This window comes from Artemia sp. Qi Xiang Cuo, chromosome 14 (assembly GCF_049724085.1).
Source record: "Artemia sp. Qi Xiang Cuo chromosome 14, ASM4972408v1, whole genome shotgun sequence".
NCBI lineage: Eukaryota > Metazoa > Arthropoda > Branchiopoda > Anostraca > Artemiidae > Artemia > Artemia sp. Qi Xiang Cuo.
In genome coordinates, this window is record NC_142807.1 from 63,008,445 (window position 1) to 63,029,774 (window position 21,330).

General features: G+C 34.7%; 1 protein-coding gene across 4 annotated transcripts in view; it reads right to left on the bottom strand.

Moving 5' to 3' along the window:
- The window catches only part of Csp (Cysteine string protein), a 58,288-nt gene extending 38,184 nt beyond the window's left edge, over nt 1–20,104 (bottom strand). For 3 of the 4 annotated variants that reach the window (XM_089100490.1, XM_089100489.1, XM_089100487.1), the window contains exon 1: nt 20,012–20,104. The gene's annotated coding sequence lies outside the window, so the exon portion shown is untranslated. Of the gene's footprint in view, nt 1–17,811; nt 17,844–20,011 lie in introns of those variants that run through there. The other variant, XM_089100488.1, reaches the window with a different exon arrangement.
- Between the last annotated feature and the right edge of the window lie 1,226 nt (nt 20,105–21,330).

Here is a 21,330-nt window from a genome sequence, read left to right on the forward strand (position 1 = left end):
AATGCGATCACCGCCGTCTCTCTGCGACCTCTAGGACCTGAAATCGCTTAACATTGTGGTGGGTCGCCTCTTTATAGAGGCACAAGTGTGCCTCTTTGAAAAGCCTTGCCAATATTGTTTCACGATTAGACGTGGCAACCCTGACAAAAAAAAAGTGATACTAACCTAAAATCTTCTTAAATCTTAAGTGAAACTAAAAGTAATATCTTAGGATATCACTTTTCAGGTATGAATAGAAATAAAATGGGTCCACGAGGCTAAACTGCTTTCGATTTTAATATTTGGTACATGACAAACCCCTGGAACTCGGCAAACCAAGACTCTATATCTCTCTTTCCATATGGGGTAGATGTGAACAATACCCACATGGGGTAGAGGATATTAACAATTTAATCTATTTCATGTACAATGTTGATATACTTTCTTGTTACACTCTCTGCGCTCCACTTTATAAACAGCCAACCTCTGTACATTACATACCCATTCAATTTTCTTGGAAATTTTGGGTCTAAAATTGCCTTACTGAGTCCTGTTGTCTTCTTAAAAGAGTGTGCTACCTACACGTGGGGTAGAGGATATTAATATTTTTTATATTTTTTAACAATTTTATTTAACAAATTCGCATAAAATACACCAAAAATTCTATCTCCAGCAAAAGTTAGCTCATAAAACGCAACCCGGTACATTTGCAAATTTTTATACTAGGAACAGTCAACCAGGCCACAACCGACACAAAATTGTGTGTCCAGACTGAGTTGTCTAGGATGAATTGTGCATGTGGTATGTTTAGAGCGTGGTTCCCGACCGATTTTGGGCCATGCCCCACCTAGCCATTTGTGAAATCCAGTTGCCCCCCTTGTGATATTTAAATTTTGGTGTTCAAAAATTTGCCTGTATTCACCTGAAGGAAGCTTAAAAAAAAACTTGGTATGTTTTTTGGGTCGTCCTCTGGGCATATTTTATATGAATAACAAATACTGTCTGAATAAAAAACCTTTTATACAGTTTATAATGTTATTGCAATACTATCATGTATCTTTTTTGGTCTTTAAATGTATGTGAATGTGACGTTATTGACATGAAAAATGTTCTTTTTTTCAAAATTTGGGTTCAAAAGTATAGTTAGCCAAAGGGTGCGCGTCCTCCCCGTGACTCACCAAAATATTGCCTTGCCCCACCGGTGGGGTCTGTGCCCTACGTTGCGCATCACGGGTTTAGACCGTACCAAAATAGTCGTAAGTAAATTTTTTTTGGTGAAATTCATGCATGTTGATTTTTATTGCCTGAGTTTGGCTGGTTAAAATATTGGGTATAGTTTTTGACGGGACTAAGTTAGGAATATTAAATTTCGCCGGATCCACCATTTCGGGTTGATTTTTACATGGACGAAATGAGAAGTATATCCTCCATTCAATTACAGAGCCTGAATACAGTTACATAGCACCAGAATCAGCTTCAAAAGGGTTACTTCAAAAGGAGTTATACACCTGACACACACACAGACACAGGGCTGCCAACTTGCACTTTTTCGTGTGAAATACACTCTTTTTACCTCAGAGGGGCCACAGAAGAGGGGATACGCAAACTTTTTGACTTGCACTTTTTGAGAGAAATAAAAGAAATCCTTTTAAAGTAAGTATGAATTTTAGTTCTTTTGTTCTTGTTTTTTTTTTTTTTTGGGGGGGGGGGTAACTAAATAATTGAGTACCTTATTGTGGCCTCTCGGGGTATGATTTTAATAGTATAGTTGAATTTGTTTGTTGTAAGGTTTATGGTGCCGATTAGGTCGTACTATTGGTTAAATTTCTTTTCTTTGTCCTTTATCATTTTCTTATGTATTTTTGCCACCCCCTCGGACAAGTATATATATATATATATATATATATATATATATATATATATATATATATATATATATATATATATATATATCTAAAAAGTAAAAAAATCAAAAAAAATCGAATTTCTGAATAAAGAGGAATTCTAACTCCAATCAATCAACCACAAAATGTTGCACACAACTATGTAACCTAGTTTACCTATGTTAACCTAGTATGTTTGCCTATGTTAACCTGGTTACACTTAAAATATAACATGGATGGCTTTCGCAGTTACTAAAAACTTGTATCAACGAACTATCATGATATTTCAATAAGCAAAAAAGAAAAATTAATCTTCCAATATTTTCTTTTTAGCTGTCATTTAAAGCGTCACTGTTTTCTTTTTAATTAGCACTTTCAGTAACTGACAGAATAAATTCTTTCAGAATTACTCATGTTGTTCAGGTATTTACTTCCTTTTGTTTACTTTCTATTAACAAAGAATGATAAAATCTGAGAAACTTCATCAGTATGTATTATGCAAAATTCAACTTGAGCATAAAGAAAATAAGTAAAATAAAGGATGCCTTTTTAGTATTACTTTAAAAACGGAGACCAGGAAAATATAAACCGGATATATATCTATATATATAGTACTGGGAGCCCGGCAGCTTCGCAGCCGGGCCCCGGCATTCGGCCCGCGGCAGGCTTCTATATATAGACCCCACTATTGCTTGACCTCTAAACGCAGATGATTTGAGCCTTTTCTTGATGTAATGAGCCTTTTCTTGATGCAATAATTAAGGTCCAAATGGACCTTAAATTAAAAGTGCTGCCTTTGAAAGATTACATTTTTTTTTTTTTTTGAACCTTTAACTTTTGCCTCGGCTTGTCTTTTGTCATTATAAAAGACATATCGCCAAACCTTTGTTTCTTTCAATTGTTCAGGTGGTGGGACAAACACTCCTTTTTCTTCTAACGATTTATCTAGCCCAGGGTTTTGATTTTACAAGGAATAGAAAGCATTGACGACCACCTTTGTTTCTTTTAATTGTTCAGGTGATGGGACAAAAACTTCTTCTTTTGCCTTGGCTTGTCTTTTGTCATTATTAGACATATCGCACAAGCTTTGTTTCTTTGAATTTTTCGGGTGGTGGGACGAATACTTCTTTTTCTTCCAACGATTTATCCAGTCCATATTCTTTATTTTCAAAAGTATGGTAGGTATTGATGAACCTAATCCATGTCAAAATCCAAAACCCAATCATCATAGCTATCATTTTGAATTTGTTTGGTTCATTACACCTCGGTTTATCTTTCGTCATTATGAAATACATATCGCCGAGTCTTTGTTTTTTAACAAAGGTATGGGGCACCAGGCAGGCTTCTATATATAGATTCTCTCTGTCACTTGTCTTCTAAACGCAGACAATTTGAGCCTTTTCCTGATGTTGTGATGTCCAAATGGACCTTAAATTAGAAGTGGTGCCTTTGTAAAATTAGTTGCTTTTTTTTTCTGGGACCTTTAACTTTTGCCTCGGCTTGTGTTTTGTCATTATGAAAGACATATCACCGAAACTTTGTTTCTTTTAATTTTCAAGGTGGTGGGACAAACACTTCTTTTTCTTCCAACGATTTATCTAGTCCAGGTTTTAGATTTTATAGGGTACGAATTGCATTGATGATTACGTTTGTTTCTTTTAATTGTTCAGATGATGAGGCAAAACTTCTTCTTTTGCCTTGGCTTGTCTTTTGTCATTATGAAAGACATATCGCCGAACCTTTGTTTCTTTTAATTGTTCAGGTGGAGGGACAAAAATTTATTTTTCTTCCAACGATTTATCCAGTCCATAATTTTGATTTTCAAACGTATGATCGGTATTGATGACCTTATCCATGTCAAAATCCACAAAAAAAATAAAATAATCATCGCTATTTTATTCAATTTGTTTGCTTCTTCAGACGTCGGCTTATCTTTCGTCATTATGAAATACATATCGACGAACCTTATTTTTCTAAAAAAGGTATGGTAGGCATCGATGACCTTATCCATGTCAAAATCCCAAACCCAATCATCATCGCTATAATTTTCAATTTTGAGATGCTTTGATTTTCGTTGAGTCTTTGCTCTTCATTTTCATTTTGACACGTTTTTGGATTTGATTACTTCAGACAATTTAGCAATGACCTCTACTTTAGCTGTCCGTATTGGTGTTGTCACAATTTATGGTCTAGGTTGTCAAATTTCACATCTTATCGCGTTTGATACTTCAGGTGTTGGTTCCAAAGAATCCCCATTTATAGTAACTGCAACTGCAAATTTTTGTTTTTTGGGCCTTCCAACAGACATTATATTATATAAATAACTGTTGTGCTGGAAACTCAACTATCATATTAATGCTATGCATGACATCATATAAGAAAATACTTTTATGATGCAATATATGATGTCACAAGAAATGCGTACAGGATGCACTAACATAGTGTAGGACATCATTAGCAAAAACCAAATCTAAGGCTCTTATTTTCATACTTCTGACGTATCTAGATCGTTTTTCTTATTCGAGAAAGTTCCAAGGTACCCATTCTCCAGAAAAAATATGGAGTCGTTTTCGAGAACATACATACACAATTATTGCTCACATATAAAGATAGTGCATATATATATATATATATATATATATATATATATATATATATATATATATATATATATATATATGTATGGAAGCAAGCATGTTGTGTATAATCATACCTTTGCTTTGAAGGCAGCTTGCACCAATGGCCATTCATCTTGGAATCAGTTTCAATTAGAGGTCCCAAATTGGATTCAGTTTTCCCCCTATGCGTACCCCTTTACTGACACTCCGCCATGGGAAATGAGTCCATTTATTTGTCAAGCAGAATTATTCCAATAAATAAAAATCAAATTTACAATCATGAGATTCAGACTATTCTGGCTGATCAGATTTTGAAGTTGTACCCTAATCACAGGAAAATCTATTCTGATGGATCCGTTCAGGGTGTGAGAGCTTGAGCAGCAGTATGTATCCCATCACTGAACTTTAATCTTTTTCACCCCTTCGTTTGGGGTCTTCCATTTATTGTGCTGAATTTTGTGACAGTTGCTGGGCCCTAGATTTTCTCTTAAATGGCAGCATTGTAGAAGTAAGTATACTTTTCTTTTTTGACTTTAGATTGGCAATACTGTTGCTCAAGTAACATTTATGGCGTTGCCAGTGACAAAGACCTGTTCAAGATTAGGAGACAACATCTTAACTTGCATGATAAAGGAAGCCAGATTTATTTCCAACATGTTCCAACCCATAAAGGTATCAAATATAATGATACTGCTGATTTAATGGCAGCCAAGGCTTCTTTATTAAATTAAGGTCCTCTCTCTAACCTCAACTCACGTGATATGTTGACGCAAAGATCTAATGTTAATCACAGTAAACTGACTTTATCTACTAGTCAGGCCAGACTATATACAGTACTATATAACCGTCTGAAATCAGTTGCCCTTCCTTTCACAAGTTGGTTATTTAATTGGAAGATACATCTCTCCACTCTTTGCTGGGTCTGCTTTGCCACGGATGAAACAATCCAGCATATTTTAGTTGATTCTCAGCAACTGAGTGTGGAGACTATTTCCCTTAAACGCCTATTCTTTATGGCAAATATTCCTAATACCTACATTGCAATCCTGAATTCGAACCTGCCTTGGCATGTAGATAAAAATATTTTTAAGGCATCTATTGACATTTTAAAAAAGAGGCTAATTGATTAGTGTTTATTAATGCATAGTGAAGTAATTAAAAAGAAGGAGGATATTCATCATTTGTTCTGGAGAGTGCAGAAGAGAGCTAGAGTGAGCATGAAGAGCCGTATTGGTACTTGCCGGCCTGTAGGTCTTAAATTGCTGGGGAAAGGTGACTCAAGTACCCGCACTTACCACAACCCATCAAAAGAATTGAAAAGTTTAATTGGGAGGATTGGTTTGTTTTAACTGATAAGAAGACTTGGTTAAAGTTGTGGACAAAGGATTTCTAAATATCTGATGACACTTTTTGGAGAATCAAAGGGTGAAAAGACTTATTGGTAGTTCATATACCCTGCTACAAATTTTTGGAACTGGAACTGGGTTAAGTTTGTCTGGATGGAACAATTACGTCTGAAGCCATGCTGATTACTGGTAATTAAATCATTATCATCAAGATGTTTGACAACAGAGTCACTCAATATCCCCTCGATTATCTTGGCCAACACAGAAGTAAGACTAATAGGACGGTAGTTTTTAGGCCTGGATTTATCTCCTTTTTTGAAAATGGTATAACATTTGCCATATGCCAATCATCAGGTATTATATTTTAAATTTAAGTGACATATTGAAAATATCAGCTAAAGCCAAGGCAATTAAAGGGGCTATTTCTCTGAGAAGCCTAGGGTGAATACCATCAGATCCTCTTGATTTGTTAGGATTTTGTTTAATCAGCTTATTTAGCACTAATTGCATATCTATTTGAACTTCAGGCATATCTTTAGTAATAGATCTGGTCAGTAGGTAAGGGTGGCTCAAGGAAGTTGCACTTGAGAAGTTATTTGCAAAAGTAGAATTGAAACAATTAGCAACGTCTAGAGGGTTATTCAATGTTAATCTGTTATCAGAAACGAGTTGATGGATTTTGCGCCTTCAAGGGTTTGATGACAAAACATACCTCCAGAAACTCTTAGGATTCTTTTTTTACTTCCACATCCAGTTTCTTTTCATAATCAGCTAGTAGCTTTCAAGTAACATTTCTAAGCTTATTACGAAATTTTTTAAATGCTGTTAGATTACTCTCTTCCTGTGTCCTTTTACAAAGGACCCGAATTTTTTTTGTCTAATGCACTGGTTAACCTCTCTTGTCATTACTGGCAAAGTTCTTAGCCTATTTCTATAAGTGACTGTCATACATTTCTTCTCTAACTCTCTGAGTTTCATCTTTAAATTTAAACATGACTGTAGAGGATCATTATTCTTAATTAAAGTTTTCCAGCACACTGTTGACAACTCTTCTTCAATCATTGCATAATCAGTGAAGGTTCTTTTGATTTTATCATTTAGTATAGGAGGCAATGATAATGAAATATGCAAGGTTAAATGATCTGACAACTCAACAGCCGGTAAGTACTCAGTTGACTGGTAAATATCGGGATTATTTAATAAAATCAGATCTAAAAGTGTGGGGACTTGACCCTCTCTAAAACGAGTAGGCTGATCAACCAGTTGAAACAGGTTTAGATCTGCTAGGGCATTTATTGTAATTAGTGCAGGTTATTATTACCATTGAAGCTGTATCCGTCAATCCAATTGACATCAGACATATAGAAGTCGCCTGTTAAAATAACTGAATAGAAGCCAAAGAACTCTAATATATGGATCCAATAATGAGCTTTCTGGTTGATAAATGACGCTCAACAAAAACGCTCTCGACCCAAACATAATCACTGAAAAACGAGGGAAATTTTATTTGTTGTACCTTGATAACTTCTCTAATTTAAATGGCAACTCCTCTTCTGCATCCATTTGTTAAGAGGTTAGATATAACATTGTAGCCAAGGATTTGAATATGAGAAGTATCCAGATTTCTTGGTAATACAGAAAATATCAATTTCAAGGCTATCATGGAGAATTTTTATTTCAGGCAGTTTTTTAGTAATGCAGTCTACATTTGTGCTCGCCAGGCTTAACAATTTCTCATTTTTATCCTTACTTAAGTTGTGTTGTGAATTATTTGGGCTGGAAAACATATTGATTGAATCTGATAAATTATTGGGATAAACAATGGACAAAGACAGGGGAACAGTTTATTGAGCTGACAGCCCCCTGTCAGTGGCCAGTTTTCTTGGGATCTGAGCTGAACCGGATGGCTGGTACTTATTCATAATTTGGGGGAAGCAAGCTTCAGCCTGGGCAAGTATTTCTTTTAAGCAATAGGTTGAGGCTATCTCATTGGCTATATCTGAATTCAGCTGGGATGGCAGGGTGACTTTTTCCAGGGCTAACATGCTGAGCATAAAGAGGCACATATCAGATAAGAGGTTTTCACTAATTGAGGAATAGGTTGATGCTCCTTGCCTATAATCTTTACTCAATGGGAGATAATCGTTCTTTGTTTGGGTTTGGATTTTTCCTATTTTTGTTTTCAAGGCTTGGTGAATGGGGTGATGGGAAGTGCTGGCTGCTTGAGGGGTAATCAATTGATTGACACCAGTGGAAATAGGTATCGGAGGTTGTGGACTATTAAGCATGTTGGAGACTTGACCCTGTATTGCTCTTGCCTCCATAGCAGCAAAAGCATAAGGTATTGACCTTTCTTTGGTGATTTTTAGAGTGGCAGCTCTTTGTTTGTACAATGGACATTTAGACTTGTTATCTGATCTATGAGGGCCTTTGCAGTTAATACATTTGGGTTCTTCCTTGGGGCAGGTAGTATCCTCATTATGTTGGTTATAGCACTTTACACAGGTTATAGTATTTAGAGAGCAAAATTGAGCTATATGCCCTAGCTTTGAACATTTGAGGTATTGGATTGGTTTCAACCAGTAGGATTTGAAGGCTTTTCTTTGTCCAAACAACAGCAAAGGTTGATTCAGATTTACCTCCTCCTTCAAACCAAATAGGAATGATTTGCTGATTATTTGGCCTGTAGTATCAGATTTACCCAATCTAGAGACACTTGACACTAATATAGACTATCCTTGGCTATTTGTTAGGTCAGTGGCCAGCTCCTGTAGCACTATGTCTATTGGGACATTGTAAATAACAATTTTGAACTCCTTTTTGGGAGGAGACTCATAACCCCACTTGATAGACACACTTAAAAGATTAGTAGTTATCAGAAGTCTTCAGATGCTGCTTAATCTTTTAGAGAGATTAAGATTGCGCCATTCTTATTAATATTTAATGAGGATTCTGATATAATTATTTTAAAAATTGCCAATCTGATTTGGGCAATAGCTTTGAAAATAAAAGGTTGCTCATTAGAAATCTTGAAATATAGTTGGGAGGAGATATTGTGGTCTTTCTCAGGCTGGGAATTGAGGAGTTTTGCTGGAGAGTGTCATCCATGAAATCTGATGAGATGGAATCAGATTTGGATTCAGAAACTATGGATCTTGTTAAGGGTGGGAGGGGGGGGGGTCTTGATACAGAGTGAGAAGAAGATTGGAACAGACTTACTGTTTCATCTCCTGTTCTGCCAGCTTCTTAGGCCAGCTCAAAAACATTGCAAAGGCTGATTACAATATCCGAGTTTGGAGAGTCTAGGGGCAAGCCATGTCAGTTATAAATACTCAATAGGTTGAATTGGGATTATAAACAATTATCACAAGTTCAAAACTCAGTCCAGGGGCAAGCACAGACACTTAATATAATAACTCACTATAAAAAGTTAAAGTGGGTTTTTTTAGCTAGTATGATTGCGGACTAAGATTTGATCTTTTCACCACAAGAGCAGAAAGATAACTGAATTATTGCTCACTTATAAAGATAAAATAAAAAAAGTAAAGAATACAGCATTTACAGTCACGCCACTGACCCCCATCCTAAACCAAATAATTGGGTACACTAGGATTCAAACCTTCATCCTCTTGGACAAAGGATCCTAAATCCAGTGCACCAGTCCACTTGGCTTGGACGTATAAAGATAGTATATATATATATATATATATATATATATATATATATATATATATATATATATATATATATACCCTACCCAGAACTTTGGTCATAGGGGGGAGGATTTCCAAAGAATCATCACCTAGCCTATCAGATCTTGACAAAAAAAAAATAAAAAAAAATCATGTCATTTAGCTTGCTGGCCTGTCATTGTTGTTCAGATTTTCAACTATAGGTAATTGCTGTGAAGCTGCTGCCAATTCCAAGTCCTCTACACTATACCATCAAAAGAAACACTGAGCTACTCTGAGCACTTGCCTTATAGCACTGATACAAATAAGTTTTTGCAACTCCTACAGCAATGTAAAGTTCTTTGTGAGATTTGAAGGGCTTTAGAAACTTTTATAGAACTTGATAGATCTTCACTATCATAGCTAAGCATCCAAACACACTCATTACTGTAGATATGTCCTACGACAAGGGTAGATTCCAGTAAGACATATTTGCCTTTTCATTCTGAACAATTTTAAAGCAAATTTTAAACAAACACATGTCATTTATTTACTTCCCCTTCTCAAATAATTTTATGGTACTTGTATGATCTACGCCCTACAGCTCTAGTTGTCCATTCATTAATGCATTGCAGAACCGTTTTTTGTTAGTTTCTTTTAGCTTAGCGTGAGTCAAGACAAAGAGAAGTGACAGAATAGATGTAAAATATATAATTTGGGCTATATATTTGCACATTAGGGGGGGGGTTTTAAGTTTTGGACAGTGTGAAGTTAGAAAACAATTCTTACTACATAATATGCAGAATAATTGTACCTAACACATTAGGCATGCAGACCCGCTATACTTTACCAACACCCCCCTAATGTTCAATTATATAGCCCAAATGTGTTTTTAAAGTATTATATTTTTATCATACTTATATATATCATACAGATATATTTCATTAGGATTGAGTGTCGGAAAAACCTATTAGCAGAATATTAGGTAGGGCATAGATCATACAAGTACCAGTTTTTTTTTTTTATTTAGTAAAAAGAAATAGGCTTTTTCATCTGTGGGAAGGGTAAAACTAGCCCCACTTTGGGGAGGGCTATGAATACAATCACAAGTTCTTGTGGTTGTTTCTACATTGAGAGGACCCATCGATAATTAGGTGAGAGGCTATTGGAGGGAAAATCTTCAACATACAAAGCCCTGAAGCAATGCCAATGGCCTGAGAATTTTAATACTGCCTTGGCTCAACATGTTAATGATAATCTTCATCCTTTCATTTTATCTGATAACACTTCAATTATTGCCCTGGTTAAAGGTCTCATGCATGTTTTCAGAGAGGTTGTTGAAGTTAAGAAAATATATACAGAAAAGTCCCCTGGTATCTCAAAAAGAGATACCAGTGAAACTTATCCAAGGCCCATTTTTGATGAGCTTTTAATTTAGTGCTTATTTTTAAGTTTTTTTTCTTGTCATTGGGTCTTTTATTCATAAATTTTTTACTCTTTATTTACTTTTGTCCACCAGTGACAATTGAGTCAGAATTCTTCACTAATATTGGTTTAAGTTTGAGACAGATGCTTCATTTTTTTTTATCTGCAAAAATCAATAACAGTATTATAGAGGCCAAATGAAAATTAAGCAATGAAAAAGGAAAAAACAAAAAAAAAAAAACTGCACACTACATGACAGAACCTTTTCCCATCTGTTTCGAGATAAAGCAATGAAAAAAGGGTCATTTCAATACTAAAATTCAACATTCTTAAACAAAGAGGTTCACTGAGGCCATTCATTTCATACGCGAGAATGAGGCCATTCTTTTGGTGCCAATATGATCAACAGAACCAAATTTTAAAACATCTCAGCTATGCCATATGTAGGGTACTACAAGGTTTTTGCCAAAACAAAGGAATAGTACTGGAAAGGAAGAGAATGACTGGAAAGCTGAATCTACACTAGCTTTTCAATTATATGCTACCTTTATTGTTCAAAATGTGCCAATGTACCACCATTAGGTTCTTAACTGCTCTGTTTATCAGGATTGAACAAGTATAAGAGAATGTGCAACTGAAAAAAAAAAGAATCCCCAGAAAATGTACTGAGGAAGAACAGGGTTGAGGGTCATTTTGAAGACCTAAAGTAGCTACTTCTGCTTTCACTGAAAATGCTTCGTTTTTGGTATTGTAAAAAAAAAAAAAAAAAAATTGTCACCCTTAAAAAGACTCTTTACCTCCTCCCTCCCCTACATGTGATATCGCTCATCAAATTTTGAATTGACCCCACTGTTACTTGGTAACAACTAATAAAATATGTTGACATGCATTTTTAAGGGTTGATTTACAGGCCAGAAATGGCCAAATATCAATACTAGTAGCATCAGAACCTCCAAAGCAACATAAATATTCAGCAAATTTCTATATTTCACCCTGTCCTTATCAGCAAACAGGGTTATCCCAATCAGTGAAGCCCTGGTACCCAAGGGGGTCATCTAGTTTATCAGCTGAACCAGCCTTGCTTCAGTCTGACTCTTTTCTAGGACTAAACAAACCAAACTAACAAAGAGAGCATAGAGTTAATGGCTCTGTCCAAGCAAGTCTCTGGGTTCAGACATATCAATGATTTCAGGCATGGCTACTATTCCCTTGTTTGATTTAAGGAACTGTATTAACACTAAAAATCAAACAGTTTTGGCAGTGAATTGCTGTTTGCTGCTTAGGGAAAAGAGTATTTGTAGTTATATTCATTTTCCTTAAAGCTTAAATACTGGAATCATTACAATGTATCTGCTGTAATTACTCCAATGCATTTAAAATAGCCCTGGGTAAATAGAATGGGGAATATTTCTTTTCTTTTTTTGTAATCATAAGCATTTTTCCTATAGCTGAAAAAAAGGAAACAGAAGGAGCTAAATTTGTAAACAGCACATTTACCCCCCATATACTCAGAATAGGGAAATCATAGTCAGTTGTTTGTAATCTTTTTTAGGCTAATATAGGGTTGAACCATAAGTTAATTATCTTTAATAACTTTTAATTATTTAAATAACAACTAAGACAGCAGTGCCTTTCAATCATAAAAAACAAGCATTGGGTAAAAAACAGGGAAATTCCAAGAAAGTGAAACAGACATGCTTTTGATATCTGAAGTCATGCAATACTTTTTTAAAACTCCTCCCTCATAAGCAATGACTTGGGTATAAAGCAAGTTGAACAAAAAAGGAGCTTATAATTGAAAAGCTAGTGCAGATTTAGCTTTCCAGTCGTTCTCTTCCTTTGTTTTGGCAAAAATCTTGTAGTAACCTACATGTGGCATAGCTGAGATGCTGTAAATTTGATTTTTTTGATCATATTGGTACCAAAACTCTAAACTATTGTATATGCTTGACCTTATTGATATAGCATATCAAACGAATGGCCTCAGTGAACCTCTTGGTTTAAGAATTCTGAATTCTAGTTTTGAAATGATCCTTTTTTCATTGCTTTATCTCAAAACAGGTGGAAAAAGTTCTGTCACATAGTTGCAGTTATTTTTGTGTTGTTTCCTTTGCTTAATTATCATTTGGCCTCTATAATGCTGTTATAAAGAGTAAAAAAAATTATGAAAAAAGACCCACTTACAAAAAAAAACTTAAAAATAAAAACTAAATTAAAAGTTCATGAAAAATGGGCCTTGAATAAGTTTCACTGGTATCTCTTTTTGAGATACCAGGCAACTTTTTTGTGTATTTTTTCTTAACTTCAACAGCCTCCCTGAAAACATGCATGAGAACTTTAACAGGGGCAATAATGGAAGTGTTATCAGATAAAATAAAATGGTGAAGATTATCATAAACATATTGAGTCAAGGCAGCATTAAAATTCTCAGGCCATTTTTATAGCTTCATGGCTTTGTATGTTGAAGACTTGCCATCGAATAACCTCTCACCTAATTATTGATGAGTTCTCTCAATGCAGAAAACACAGTTTATAGAATTATCCAGTAAGTTTATTGCAGATCATTTCTGGTCTTCATTCTCGGTACGAAAAAAAAAAGCTCCTCCCACTTCTTTCTGCATTAGCGGGTTAGTCTGTTTAAGATAAGATAAGATTTATTGCTGAAAAATGGCTATCACAAGCCCAAAAGGGCCGAATTCGTACTTTAGCGTCAAATACAGCGAAAAAAGAACAACAAAAACAAACAATCAAACAACAACAGAAAATTATTAAGGGTCAATGTCAAATACGTAAAAATTTTAAAAAAAAAAAATAAGTAAAAAGTGAAATAAATAAATTTGTAGCCCAATTTCGTAAGAAAAATTATAAAAACAAAAAACTTCCCCAAAAAAAAAAAAAAAAAAACATAATTTATTTTTGTAATAAAAAAAAAAAAAAAAAAAACCGCAAAATTTAAAAATGGGCAATAAATTAATAAATATGCGGTAAGGAGCGAGTGAGGGGGGGGGGCAGCGGAGATTCAGTGGTTGAAAATGTCAACTATGTAAGGGATAAGAGTTCTTCTATATCTTTCCATGCAAACTCTTATTGGGGCGAGAAGGGGGATTTTTTTTGACACAGAACGTGGGAGGCGGGGTCGAAGGGGTGAATATTGACCGGGGAAAAGGGGAGTTGTTCAAGGGTTATGAAGGGCATTGTTAGCAAAGTGCAAGGTAATTTTTGCTCTCCTTTCCATAAGGGTGACAAGGTTAGCTCTCCTAAGTAGAGAAATATAAGGTACTTTACCCTTATTTAAGATAAATCTTAGGCACCTTTTTTGTCATGTCTCTATTCTGTTCAACAATTCAGTGGAAATGGCGGGATGCCAAACAGGACAGGCGTACTCAAGGGATGGTCATACAAATGACAAGAAAATCCCCAAACAGTGCTATTTAGGGCATTTAAATTTTTTGAGGAGTTTAAGGAGGGAAAATGCGGTATTTGTACGTTTTAAGATGTCATTAATATGACAATCCCATTGTAAGTTGCTTGAGTTGGTAACGCCCAGTAATTTCATAGTGGTAACGGACATTTCAGAGGGGATTGGACAGGAGAAAGTAGGAGGAGTCCTAAGGAAATTAATAGTAAGAACAGTTGACTTTAAAGGGTTGACCTTCATACCATCAGTAAGAGCTTCGGCTGATATCGATTCCAAGATGTACATTGGGTTGCTTTTGGAATTTTTGGAACATGTCTCTAAGAAAGTTATTTCCGATTAGATCACAGTCTGACTTGTCTACCCGTGAAAAGATCTGATGCCGCCTATGTTTCTATCTGCAAAAACGTTCTCTGGAGCACTCGCACCTTGGTCCGGGTTTTTATAATGGGTGAGATAGGGAAGATCATACTGGATAATTATATAAACTGTGGCAGAAAACAACCACAAGAACTTGTGATTTTATTCACAGCACTCCCCAAAATGGGGCTAGTTTTGTCCTTCCCAGACATGAAAAAATATACTCCTTCCATTCCCTTTTAATTAATTTATTTCGTGTTCTTTTATCTATCAGTCCTGGTAGATAAATTTTGTGTTGTTTTATCTATCAGTCCTGATTGAACCTTATTAAAATAATGATTCTGTGACTGTCTTAATTTTAAATTTTAATTTGAAAGATCACATTTTGTTGTCTCATCTTATTCATAGAAGTGTTTTGCCAAGGATGTCTCTTGGATTAAGAGCAAAAATATTTATTTAAGGCTTGAACAAATTTCACTGTCTTGGAATTTCCCTATTGTTTTACTTTTTGCGTTTTTATTAATTATTTGTTATTTCCATCATTTCAATATTGTGGATTGTAACAAATTCAGCCATTTGTAGGTTCACAAAGTGTAAAATCGGATAAAATTATAGCCTTTACTGCAGTTAAAATAATTGGAATAGACCTCATATGTTTGCTATCATAAGTCTTTGAAATGGAAATAACAACAAAATGATTGATTGCTGATAAGTGTTTGATTACTTCTGCAAGTTATTCTGAAGTAACTACTGTAAAAATTAACATTTTTGCTGGAATGATTTATGTTAGTATGTAACAGTGGTTCTAAATCAATGCAAGCTTATAAACACAAAACACAAAGTTTTAAGATAGAGAAGGACACCTACCAAAATTATTCAATGCTGTCTTATCTTGACCTTTTACTACCAGCCTATCACTTGCATTTAAATCCTGAAAAATAGGATTCCGGCCATGCTTGTAACCCTGATTATAGCAAGCCAAAGAAACGGATTGGGAAAAAGGTTTCTATAGCCCTTAATATTATAGCCTCTAATATCTATCAAAATGGCACAACTATCATCCCTGACACTTATAACAAATGAAACCACATGTGCAACTTAAAAGGCTGAACAAATTATATAGACCCTACTTCAGTCTGCAGAACTAGACTAATAAATAACAAAAGGTCTGGGTATAAGCCTAGAGAAGGACCTACAGAAGAGGATACATGCAGAAAACACCTTGAGAAAACAGCCCCCTCTTAATGTGCAAATATACAGCCCAAATCATATATTTCCAATGCATTCTGCGACCCATCACCTGCTTTTCCAGTTCTTGTTTCATCACAGTTGATTCAATTTCAGGTACACAGGTTGAAACAAAAGAATCATTGGGAGAATAGAAGGGAAACATCTAACTTGGGTTATATATTTGCACATTAGAGGGGAAGGGGGTAGAGCTAAAATTTAGCACAGCTGCATGTAAAATCTGATAGTTACAATCATTCTGAATATTATGAAGTATGAATTGTTTTCTCATTATGTTTCCTCCTCTATAGGTCCTTCTTTAGGCACATATCAAATTTTCTTATATACATCAAATTTTATTTATTTTTATGTTATTCACAGAAAGAATAACAATTCTGTGGAGGATAAATGACAATAAAATAAAGACAAATATATACAACAACACATAATGATAGCAGAAACAAAAAGTAGTATCACAATCAAAGCAGCAGGTCCAAATTCAAAGTTCTCACATAAGTATGGCCAAAAAAGCAGGGTCAAATTCAACATAAAAAGCTTTAGTGAGACCATTTATTTGATATGATATATCGATACACATTACAGCTAATATACAATTAAATATACTAGACAGCTTGAAAAGCCCCTTACAAACAGGGATGGGGTTTCAAGGCTCTCTTTCCTATTTTACCCATAAAACAAAACTAATACAACAAAACTGTCAGGAGCAATTTGTTGACTCAAGATGCAGCAAAGCAATCTAGGACATTATATAGAACAAAATTATCAAATGCTTGAGAGGTATCCACTGTTAGGTAATAAAGTGAATCTTTGAATTTCCAAATTTAAATTGTAAAAAAAAAAAAAAAAAAAAAAAAAAAAAAAAAAAAAAAAAAATTGATTTCCCATTCCATGTTCTTTCAAAATATAATTATAGCTAACATTGCAATTATGTTAAAGTCATTTGTCTTCCTCCTAATCCTTGGATATAGCCCAAGTCTATGTACACATATTTTTTTTTTTTTTTATATTTGTACAATAAAAAAATGACCAATATGAATAAATTAGAACACAGTAGAACAAAGTAAAACAAAAATAGAAAAAATAGTACAAACCAACAAAATCAGAAAACTCTGCACATTGCCTAGGGTTTTATCCAGGCATAAAGCAGGGGGGGGGGGAGAAGGGAGACATAATTGGAATGATGGCAATTATTATATTTAGCAAATAATCCTGAACAAGGCATCAAAAGACATATTTTGGTTTTAGCTCTGATGTCTGTTGAGCTCTAGAAGCTTGGCTATAGTGAAGAGGAGCTTATGCTTAAACAAATTCCCATCTACAATCTGGATTTAAGATGCAAACTGAGTAAAAAAAACAACCAGTTCTACTGTAAGTATAAGTAAGCAATTTCTGTTATAGGAAAATACCACCAAAATTTACTATTTGGGACAAATAAGGTGATGTAACAGTTATTACCAGCTATATAATATAAAGCAAATGACAGTTTACTTTGCACCAAAAGAATTTAACTTGTAAAGCTTTACAACACCTTATAAGACAATGATGCAGCCTACTGCTCATCTGTGTTCAATACTGCTCATCCATCAAGAAAATCTAATTTACTAAAAAAGTACATTGAAGCCTATTGAAGAAGTCCCAAGGTGGGAATCTAAATTTGTTCCTTATTTGAGATATTTACTTTATGGACATAGGCTAAGCTGTTTGAGCTTACCATCTCTACAATTCAGAGGGATGAATTAGAATTAGTTATTACATTTACATTGTTAAAGGTGCAAGATAGTAAACACCCTATAGGCTAGGTCTGCATATGAGTGGCCCTAGCCTATGTTGACTAAAGCAACAGCATAATGAATGTACACAAGTAACCTAAAATTACCAGATCTTCCATTTTGCTTTATTTTCAAAGGATAATACTGTAAAAAAGCAATTTTTAGAAACAAATAAATTTTTTAACATTTATTTCTTTAATTAAGAAAGGAATATTGACCAAAATGATTGACATTCAGCAACATCACCATTTCTATGTTTAAAAAACTTTTAGATGACAAAAACTGCTTTGTTGTGCACTGTGTTATTTTCAATGGAGCTTCACTGGAAGACAAGGTTTTTGGATAAGGTCATTGGAGCCCAATTCATTAATATGATCATATCCCAATTTATGAGGTTTCAAAGATCAACAAATACATTTCCAAAATTAAAAAAAAAATAAACCTTCAAAATAGCTTAAATTTCTACACAAATAATAAGGATTGCATGTTCAGAACTAAAGCTAGAGAAAAATAAACTGATAACAGAAAATTAAGGTAAAGTATTGTTTTGTCAAAACAACATTTTGTTGTTTGTTGCCTACCAGTCAAGAAGGCAAATTTCAAGTAAAGTTTATATTAACAGACTATTCAGATAGCTAAGAAATAAACTTTCCTCTATAGTCAGACTTACAACCTGAATAAAAATTTAACATTCATTTGCACTGGAAATGAACTTTACCCTATCCCTATATATACCAATTCAGGGTATACATTTCCACACTAGAGGGAGTGAGAGTAAAGTTCAAACTTACCTCTATAGAAATAATTACATCCTGAATCCAAATTTAACATTCATTTGCATTAGAAATGAACTTTACCCCCCCCCCCACTATGCAAATGAATTCCCTGAATTAGAATACACCCTGAACCAGTATATTTAGGGGTGGGGTTTAGTTCATTTCTGATGCAAATGAATATTATTTGGATTCAGGATACAATTCTGACTATAAAGATAAGTGTGTTTCTTAGCTACCTGAATATTTTGTTAGCATAATATAACCATTATCCCAAATTCTACAACTTGGAAGCCAGAAAAATGTTGACATAGAAGCTTGGCAATACCTCCCCATAGTATAGGTTTGGCCTTGGATTCACAGTAAAATTCTACTTTAGCTACTTTTAGCTATCTTGGAAAGGGGTTAATTCAGCAAAATGAAACTTTCAGGGATGGATCTACAGGCTAAAGTATGGCCCAGGAAGGTATTTTGAAGTACATTGGCCTACCTCCACTCCTTCTTTCTCTAGAAAGTCCTGGAATTTGCCTAGCCTACATGACAGGTCTATAGGCCTACCTATTGTGATTTTGACAAAACAACATTTTACCTTAATTTTCAGTTATCAGTTTCTTTTTCTTGGGCTTTAGTTCCTAAGATGCAATTCCTACTATTTGAGTAGAATTTTAAGCCATATCAATTTAAAATTTAGGAATTTATTTGCATAGGCCTATCTATAACCTGATAAATTGGGACTGAGCAAAGTTGTGAAGCTGAAAATAAATCTGTTGTACTTCATTTTAGCAGAACATCTATTTTGCAAGGTTTTGTTTTTATAACACACAGATTTTAAAGGTCATCAAAGGTCAGGATCATCTAGAGGGAGAAGGAGTGGAGGTAGGTAGGCTACTTCAAAATACCTTCCAAGGACATAGGCTGGGATACCACAAGATGGCTAATTTGACAGTGTATATATATACAAATCTTTAAATTCGCCAACCTACCAACCAGTATTTTAAGCCTATGAGTCCAGCTGGACAAAAGGAAACATATTAAGAAAACAATTCTTACTCCATAATATGTAGAATAATTCTAGTTAACATATTTTGCAGGGGGGAGAGCCTTTCTCTTCACTTCTTTGCTTGTTTTTCTAAGAAATTCATGAATTTTTTAGAGCCTATAGGCTATATTCACAGAATATATACCCCACCCCCCTAATGTGTAAATATATGCCTAGAATTGCATCCTTAATCTAAATATAACATCCATTTGCATCACAAATGAACTTTACTCCCATATTAGCCATGTGGTGGATGTCCACATAGGGCTACTTTAGACTGTAGACCCATTGCTGAAAGTTTCATTTATCTGGCCTAACCCCTTTCCAAGATAGCCGAAAGTAGAATTTTACCTATTTCTCTCTAAAGCCTGTGAGTTGCCCACCCTATGTCAACTAAAGCAACAGCATAGGCCAATGGGTGCACACAAGCTGGGGTGTAAAAATTAAACAGGCTGAACAAAATTTAGCTGTTGAAAATTAGTTACCTAAAATTACCAGATCTTCCGTTTTGTTTTATTTTCAAATTATAATACTTTAAAACAAGCAATTTTTAGAAACCAATAAATTTTTTAACATTTATTTCTTCAATTAAAAAATGAATATTGACCGAAGAGATTGATGTTCGGCGACATCTCTATTTCTACGGTGAAAAATTTTTAGATGACAAAAACTACTTATTTGTGCACCGTGTTGTTTTAAATGGAGCTTCACTACAAGACAAGGCTTTTGGATAAGGCCAGGAGAGCTTGATTCATTAATATGAAGCATTGAAGTATCATAGGCTCCACAAAAGTACTGCCTAAGTAGAGAGATAAGGGGGCACAATGTTTTTTTTCTGACCAACGCACTTCGTAATAAAGAAGTTGTCGTAGAAACTAAGAAATAAGCTCATTCGTTAAGAAATTGAAAGTTCTAGTTCCATTTTTAAGAGCCTCCAGGGCAAGGGCTGTAAGCTACCCAATTTGTCCATTGCTTGCATTTAGTATATAATATTGAGAATGGTGGGTATTTTTTACTTTTACTTGACGATGGGCATTCAGGCGAGCATTTAAGAGAATGTTGAGGAGCAACTCAGAAATGATTGAGTATATTAACCTAGAACTTTTAGAAAATGATAAGGGGGGTGATCAATTGACCCAAATGACAATCTTTACACACCGCTACTGCTGCAACTACTACTACTGATACTGCTGCTACAACTACTACCACTAATATTACTGCTTCTGTAATCGATTCTACTAGGACAGAGAATATTGAAGTGAAAATCTGAGGAAATATTGAGGGGAAATTTTTGAAGAAAATCAAAACATACTGTGTGCTTATAAATGGTCAAAAGGAGTATGAGCAATATTGTTGGAACGTCTTACGGTATCAATATGAAACTTTCAGGGCATCATGAGGGAGGTGTTCAACTAACCAAAAGAAAACAAGTACATGCTATAACTTCTACTACTATTTCTGCTACTAATTTTAGTACTACTACTAAGATAACATTCTTACTGCTACTACTTCTCTTACTACCAACCCTACCATTGTGATACTAGTACACTGATTCTTTAATTTCTGATCAATCATGATTGCAATTCATAGCTATGAAGAAATCTAAGGGTCCAATGCGATAAACAATAACCATGGCATTTTCGAAATGTTCAGCATAGTAGAATTTTGATTCCGTAGATGATGATGGTAGCATTCATTTTTCCTCACCAACCGTATTCTGTTTCACAGCCAAGTTGTTGATAAGTCGTGTAACCCTTTGTAGTTTTCAGTCATCATGGTTTTCTGGTTCAGTTCTATCCGTTGA